The sequence below is a fragment of the Aythya ferina genome, assembly GCF_964211825.1.
Source record: "Aythya ferina genome assembly, chromosome: 10".
NCBI lineage: Eukaryota > Metazoa > Chordata > Aves > Anseriformes > Anatidae > Aythya > Aythya ferina.
In genome coordinates, this window is record NC_140306.1 from 12877269 (window position 1) to 12885021 (window position 7753).

Consider the following 7753-nt stretch of genomic DNA (forward strand, 5'->3'; position numbering starts at 1 on the left):
TGGGGCTCGTGGCTCCTGCGTGGGGCCAAACGCGTGGGGCATCCTGCGGCAGGATGAGACCTTTGTGGGGACCCTTCCCAGAGACCGACTTTGGGGTGCAGGCCACGGATAAGTGGCTCCTGGGGATGGTTTTGGGGAGCCATGGAGTGGGTGGGCGCAGCGAGGGGCTGAGACTGGTGCCAGGCCCAGGGGACGGGGAATGGGATCACCCCGGGGGGAAGCCCGCTGCAGCCCCCGCCCCACGGCTGTGCCCTGGCAAGGACGTGCAGCCAGGACCTCCCGGCAGGGAGACTAATTTTAGGCACGCTCCGGAGGGGCTATTTTGGACCCTTTGCCTCTGCGTGAGTCACCTGCTATTTTTCTGCTCCGCTGGGGCTATTTCCGTGGCCAAGTGATTTACGTGCGCTCAGACAATGCTGCCCATGGTCATCTGGGGGCCGTGAGCCAAAACCATCACCCGGACACCCCCCCACCGAACAGGGGCTCCCTGCACCAGCTGCCTGTCGCGTGTTCCCCATGGGCCTGGGTGGCCAAACCAGCGAGGGCTGGGGGGCATCTGGAGCCCATCCCACCTCCCTGCCACATCCTGGGACCGCTGCACGCCTCGGTTTGGAGCCCCGCGGTCCTTCCGAGCCCTTCCCGCAGCAGCAGCGGGGCTGGAGGTGGCGGGGGGCCGGGCGGCGAGGGGGTGGGCATCCCGCCCTCCACCCGCTCCCTCCCCAAAACCCGCCACCTTGGAGCCCTGGAGGCAAAACCTGGGTGTTTCAGGGTTGTCACAGCAACGTGATGCACCTTTGCGGTTGCCACGGCAACCCCGGGGAGAAGTTTTTAAAATTCAGGCAAGGTAATTTCTCCTCACCGCTGCGATTTCGTTATCGCTCGGCTTGCCGCTCCCGGGGGACGCGGTGTCCTGCCTCGCTCCTCCGCCGGCAAGGTGGGATCTCAGAGATAACGAGCGCCAGCAGCAGCCGAGCTGGGGCTGGCGGGGGCTGAGAGGGGGGAGCAGGGTGCCCCGGTGCCAGGCCAGGCTTTGGCAACGTGTCCTGGTACCTAATGAGCACCCGGGGGGGCTGCGCACGCACCCTGGGCTTGAGGAGAGCTGTGAGGGCAGAAGGACGAGGGGACGCGGGCAGATGGGGTGCCTGGTGGGCAGAGGGACCAGGAGAGTGGGTGGTGGGTGCTGTGTGACCCCCAGGGGTCGCCTCGGCAGGAGGTTGGGTTGTTGCCCCCCCCTTTCTCTCCATGGAGAGCCCGCGGGGTGCCTTCATCCTGCTGGTTCCTCTCCTGCTCTCTTGGACCCACAGCCAGGACCCAGAGGTAGGTCTTGGGCTGGCCACGGCGGTACCCGCAGCCCGGTATCGGGGGTCCCCCCTGGTGTTTTGGGGGCGTCCCTGGGGAGGGGTTGGGAGGAGAGCGGGCACAGGCGCAGAGCTGCCTCTCCTCCTGCCCGCAGCGCCCAGCGGGGCACGGCTGCTGGGGAGCACGTGGCCCCAGCCCATATGTTGTTTGTTGGGAAGAACGAACAAACTTAATTAGAAATGTGCCTGCCATGAGGTTATCGACTCGTTAAACACACCGGTCCCCCCGATGGGAGCCAGCGGCTTCCGAACAAGCCCGTTGCCCCCCAGCAGGAGGCTGTGGCGCTGGCTGGGGGCTCCAGGAGGGTTTTGTGCTGCGCTCACCGGAGCCAAATGGGGACAGGAGCCAAAGGGCCGTGCCCCACCATTAGGCTTCAGAGTGAACGCTTATTTGTAAGGGCAGAAGCATTCATCCCCCAGCCTCACGATGCCCGTAGCGATGGCCAATTTTCTGACAGGGTCCGCAGGCACTTTGAGGGGGGAGCAGCCCACCCAGATCCACTTTGCCCCCAGGACCAGGACGGGTCCTGCTGCTGGTGAAGGGCCAGGCGACCTTGTCGGTGGGGTGGAGGATGCGTTGTGAACCTCGTTGCACTCAGTGCTCGCTGCCATCTTCCTCGGGCATCTCCTGCTGCTGCTGGATCTCCTCCTGCTTCCTCCTGGCCCAGGAAGGACCCAGCCCAATGGGGGTCCTGGGGGTGGTGGGCAGAGGGCCCGTGCATCACCGATGTCCCCAGGAGGAGCTCTGCTGTCACCACCCCGCTGTCCAGGAGAAATGACAGCGACGATGCTCACCAGGAGACATTATTCCAGCCAAATTCACACAGCAGGGCCCCGACCTCCGTCCTGCCCCACGACAAAGGCCGCTCCTGGGTCTCTTGGGGCTGACAGCTCCGGGCGAGGGCTGGCGGCGTGCGCGGGGGCTGCACCGCCAGCCGCCCCCTGGGATCCCCCCGGCTGTCACCAACCCCCCGCGGGGGCTGCTGTCAGCCTGGGGGGACAGGCAGGCAGCCTCTCGCCGCGGGTACCTGCTGCAGCGCTTCCCTTAATGATGAGCTCGGCTCGCCTGGCCCCCCAATTAACTCCACCGCGCCGGCTCGTCAGGCTGCACTCCCGGAGGAGTGCCACAGCAGCGGGCCCGGCGGTTTTCCCCCGCAGCCACCGCTGGTCCTTACGGAGCCCGTGGGCGCCTGGAAGTTTGGAGGGGGGCGCGTGGCACTGGGCGCAGGCCGCAGGGCTGCCATGGGGCCGGCAGGCAGCGCGGCCACGTCGCGCACATCGAGCTGCCCGCCCGCCTCCTGGCCTCCGTCCGGGAGGGCAGCAGGTGACGGGAAAGCGAGACCCGGCCTGGACGGAGATGAAAGGCGGCCTCGCAGCTGCGGACACCCGACGCCACCTGCCCCGGCGCGCGGGCGGGCCGGCAGCCGGGATGTCCTTGTCCCCGCGCGCGCTGCGCCCCGGCCGTGCCGTACCAGCAGCTCCCTGCCCACCAGGGAGCCCCCTGCTCCCCACGCCCCGGCACAGAGCCCCCGGGGCCTCCTTACAGAGAGAGGACAGGGCCTGGATCTCCGTCCCACCACCCTCCTGCCCCATGCCAGCAGATCCCCTGTGCCCTCACCCACCCGAGGGTGCTCACCGCCTGCAGCGGGCTCGCTCGCATGCCGTGCCCAGTCCCTCAGACCACCAGCCCAGGGAATTTGCTCGTTTTTCCCGTCCCGTTGTCCCTCCCAGGTCGTGCCCACCCTTCTCTTGTGCTGCCAGCGTGGTACCCAGCCCGCTGTCTGTCCGTCCATCCACCCCCAGCAGTGCACACCCCCTGCCTCCCTCCAGCCAAGCCAGAGGACGTCTGGGGGACAGAGGGGCTCCGGGACACGGCCACTGGCCCTGCTGTCACCTGGAAGAGGCGACAAAACTTGTGCGAGCGTCCCCGCCCTGTGCCTCCCGGGGTCCCCACACGCTGTTCGAGGCTGGAAGGGGGGAAATTGCCTGTCACCAACCGCCCTGCCGCCTCGCCACCTCCCTCCCAGGGCGCCAATAAATCCCCTGCCCCACACCTGCGTGGTTATTGGCCTCCTCTCGCCCCGGGGAAGTCGTTCCTACTGTTTCCTTCCTGCCTCCGAGCCAGGTTTGCTGCCAAAACAGGTGTTTCCCCGGGGATGCTGCAGGCACCCCCGCTGCCGTGTCCCAGCCCGATGTCTCCGGGCCTGCCCTCAGCCTTGGGGGAGCTGCGGGAAGGCGCTGGGTCTTTGGGGGAAGAACCTGGGCTGGTTATGAACTGCCCCCACGAGGAGTTCTCCCACCTCAACAGTGGGGGAAAAAGAATGAAAAATTAAGCCAGAATCGGGGCTTGTGAGCTTCCCGCAAACCCGGCCAAGGCTCGGGGAGCTGGGGACGCAGCCGTGCCGTGCCTGGCGGGCTGTGTTTGCGCTCGCGGTGCTGGAGGCAGCTCTGCCTCCCCAGCACGTCTGCGGCAGCAGCAGCAGGGCTCAGGTGAGCTCTCCGCTCCCTTCCCCGTTTCATCTCCCCGCCTGCTGTGGCTGTCTCCAGCTCCGCAGCCTCTCCCGGCACGGCTCGCCCCGGGCTGTTTTTCTCCTCCATCGGTTGCCGCAGTGCTCCCAGGGCTTGGGGCTGCCAGCACCCCCCTCTCCCGCTTCCTCGGCCTCTTGCCCCCCAGCCCGGCCGCCCGCAGATTTGGGAGACCCACCGGGGTCTGGCCTGGTGACCCCCGTGTCCCCAAGGGATTTATCCCCCCTTGGAGGTGGGGTGGCTCGGGGCCAGCCCCCGGCCCCACACAGGGGATGGGAAGGGGGTCGGAGGTGCGGTGCCCCCTCCCCAACCCACTCCCTCCCTGGTGGGTTTCATCTTTTTAGCTGACAAAGACGGGGAGGGGGGGGAGGTTAGAAAATAGCGAGAGAAGAGGAACAAAGAGGAAAAAGGCTCCTTTTCAGCGGGGTTTGAAAATGGAAATCACCCTGCGGAGGAGGGGACGGGGGCTGGGGGCTTTCAAAGCATCCCCCCTGCCCTGGAAGGCAGGCGGAGAGCTCCCGGCCCCGTGTCCTTGGGGGACAGGGGGTGGCCGGGCAGGACAAGGGGTGCCTCACCCAGGACCCTCATCTGGGGCCCTGGGGGGGCTGCAGGGGCTCTGGGTCGGTGGTCGGGGGGGGCCAGATCCTGCACAGCCTCCGTGCTGGTTGCCACGGCGACCTGCCTCTGCCGGAGCATCGCCTCCACCGGGATGCGGTGCGCGGTCGGGGAAGGGGCTGGGGGGCAGACAGGGGATTAGGGAGCCAGGAGGGGCCTCCCCCCGGCCCCCCGTGACCCCAGCAGAGGCTCTGCACCGAGCCCGGGTGTCCTTTCGCCACCTCGGGAGGATGCCGAGTCCCGCAGCCCAAATTCAGGACCGAGGAGCCCTCGGCTGCCAGGAGTCCCCTGGAGGTGGGCACCAAGGGGTCCTGGTGGCAGCAGCTGGCAGAGGGCACTGCCAAATCTCATGGACAACGCCGAGAGCCAGCACAGCTTTGGGGTGAGGTGGCCGTCCCTGAGCACACCCCCAGCGCCACCATTTGCTGCTGTTTTTTTTTCCTCCCCACGCTCTTATCCAGCTCCCGGCCAAACTTCCCTTGCTTGGACCCACGTGCACCGAGGTGTCCCAGTTTCTTCCAGCCCTTGAGCTGTTCCTGCTGCCACTCGCGTGTCCTCTCCAGCTCCTCGGCGCCCGCCGATGCCCACGGCTGTGCCACTGACCCACTTACATGGCACGTCGGTGTCTCGGAGCTGCTGCATCCCCAAAAGCTGGCCAGCGCTTTTGGGCAATGCGCTATTTTCTCCGGGGAAGGGACCCTGTGGCTACAGGGATGGACACAGCTGCCCCAAACTGCAGCTGGGGCGTCCCACCCGTGTCCCCAGCCTGGGCAGGGCTCCAGCAGTGCCCCAAGCCTTCAGCTCGCTGCTCACCCTGCCAGGATCAGCTCCTGCCCCTGCAGGAGGCTATCGATCCGCCCGGAGCGTCTCCATTACCCGCTCTCTCAACGTGCTCAGCTCCCAAGCTGGGCTCAGCATCGATCTGCTGGGGGGAGAGCCGCTGCCTTTCATGCTCTTGCTGCCTCCAGTTCCTGGAAAAGCCCAGCTGGGCCATCCTCTCGCTGCTCCCCCGAGCTTCTCCTCCTCCTGCTGCACCAGCCAGCAGCCACGGCAGCGCCCGGCCCCGCAGGAGATGCCGCAGAGCCCAGCGCTTGGGGCAGGAGCCACGAGGCCGTGCCCAGCAGTGGGACTGAAGGCAGTTGAACCATTTCTCTCCTGCCTCCATCTCCTCATGGGCCAAACGAGACCCGCTGGGGGCATCCCCACCCGTGGGGGCCACATCTTCCCTGCTGCGTGGGAGCCGTGGCCCCATATTCCCGGGTTTTGGGACGGGCTCCGTGCTCTCCAGCAGGGCGGATGGCTCCCGGGCCATCTTGGTGGTTCATAGCCCAACCCCCTGGGGACACCCGCCCGGCGCAGCCCCCCGCCGCTTTTCCCAGCTCATCACCCCGCCAGGCAGAGGAGACGACATCCTCGCCCCTGCCAAGACAAACACGGCGCCGTCCAAACACGCCGGGCTTGGCAAGCCCCGCGCCTCGGCCATCCATCACGGCAGCCCGCTGGGGTGCACGGGGCAAAGCCTTCCCCTGGCATCCCCGCCTCGGGGTTCGGGGGGGGCTCAGCACCCCAAATCTGCAGGGTGAGGGGTGGGTGCTCTCTGCTTCTCTCCCTGCTTGGGGTCTTGCCCAACTGTGGGGTGCCGGGGGGGTGACGCTTTGGTCCCCAGCCCCTTGGTGTGCAAGGGGGACCCCGGGAGGAACAGCTCGGCTGCTGGCTTGTCCCCAGGCAGAAAGTTGGCCGGAGCCACCTCCAGGCTCTTACAATAATAAAACCCTATTTAAGAAAGCATTTGACACCCTTGCTGTAGAGGCAAAGGCCCAAATATCCCAAACATGCATGAGGGATGGGGTCATGGGGGGGTGTCCAGCAAGGAACCAGAGTGACCGGGGAGGAGAGGGAGGGGATGGGATGGGATGGGATGGGATGGGATGGGATGGGGATGGGGATGGGGATGGGATGGGGATGGGATGGGGATGGGGATGGGATGGGGATGGGATGGGGATGGGATGGGGATGGGGATGGGGATGGGGATGGGGATGGGGATGGGGATGGGGATGGATGGGGATGGGGATGGGATGGGATGGGATGGGATGGGATGGGATGGGATGGGATGGGATGGGATGGGATGGGATGAGATGGGGATGGGGATGGGGATGGGGATGGGGATGGGGATGGGGTGGTGGGACGGTGGTGGGTGCCCACCTGGGGCTGGTGGGCAGGGGTCGAGGTGCTGACACCAGGCTCTTGGGGCTTGGGGGATGCTGTCCCCTCCTCCCCGTTGGGAGGACGGGGGGATCAGCCCCGCAACGGGGGGACACGGTGACCCGTGGTGAGGCTTGGAGGCGTCATGGAGAGGCCGGGGGGGGGGACTGATGAACCTCAGCACCGAATGCGAACAGGAAACCCCCCCCCGGCCTGAAGCGGAGCAGGGAAGCTGCAGGAAGGCTGATTTACAGCACCGGGGACCTGGGAGAGGCTGGGCCCCTTAATGGCTCGGTGCTGGGTTAATCATACACCGGGGCTGGGCGCTCAGCCCCATCCCACCGTGTGGGGCTGGCCGGGGGGCACCCAGCTCCTCTGCAGGTCCCGGGCACCCCCCAATGGGCACCCCGAGCCCCTGGGGCTGGGGATAAAGGGATGGGGGGGCCGGGTGGCAGCGGCTGCCCCAGTTTCTCCCTCTGCCAAATGTGGGTCACCACCTCCAGAGCGGTGCCGGGGGGGACACGGGGGGGACACGGGTGGGCTCCTGCCCGGTGCTTGGTGGCAGCCCGATGTCCCGGCAAGGGGAGGAAGGGAATGGGGGAAATCAGGGGGGAAACGGGGAAAAAAGGGGGGAAAAAAGGGCAGGCTTTGTTCAGCCCCGGCCTCGAGGGATTGGGGGCTCCCGGGGGGGGGGATGCCAGCTCTTTTTCCGACTTATTTCAGCCCGGGGAGCCCCCGCAGGTTGGGTTTTGTGCCCTTTTTATCTCACCGCTGCTGAGAGTGAGGAGCCGGTGCCAAAACTCCCGTTTTTGCGAGGAAAACCGAAGGCAAAGCAGCGGGGGGGGGGTGGGAGGGGGGCGGCTGGGCACGGAGAGGGGAGCAGAGCAGGGGGGGAGCCACCCGGGCGGCTCAGCCTTGCCCACGATCCGAGGCTTTTGGGGGCTTTTGGGGCTTTTTGGGGTGCGCCCCGGGGGGGTGTGGGGCATGGGGGGGGGCCGCTCTTTGTCGGGGCTGCCTCGGACCCCCCCCGGCTCTCGCTGCCGGCACCCCGC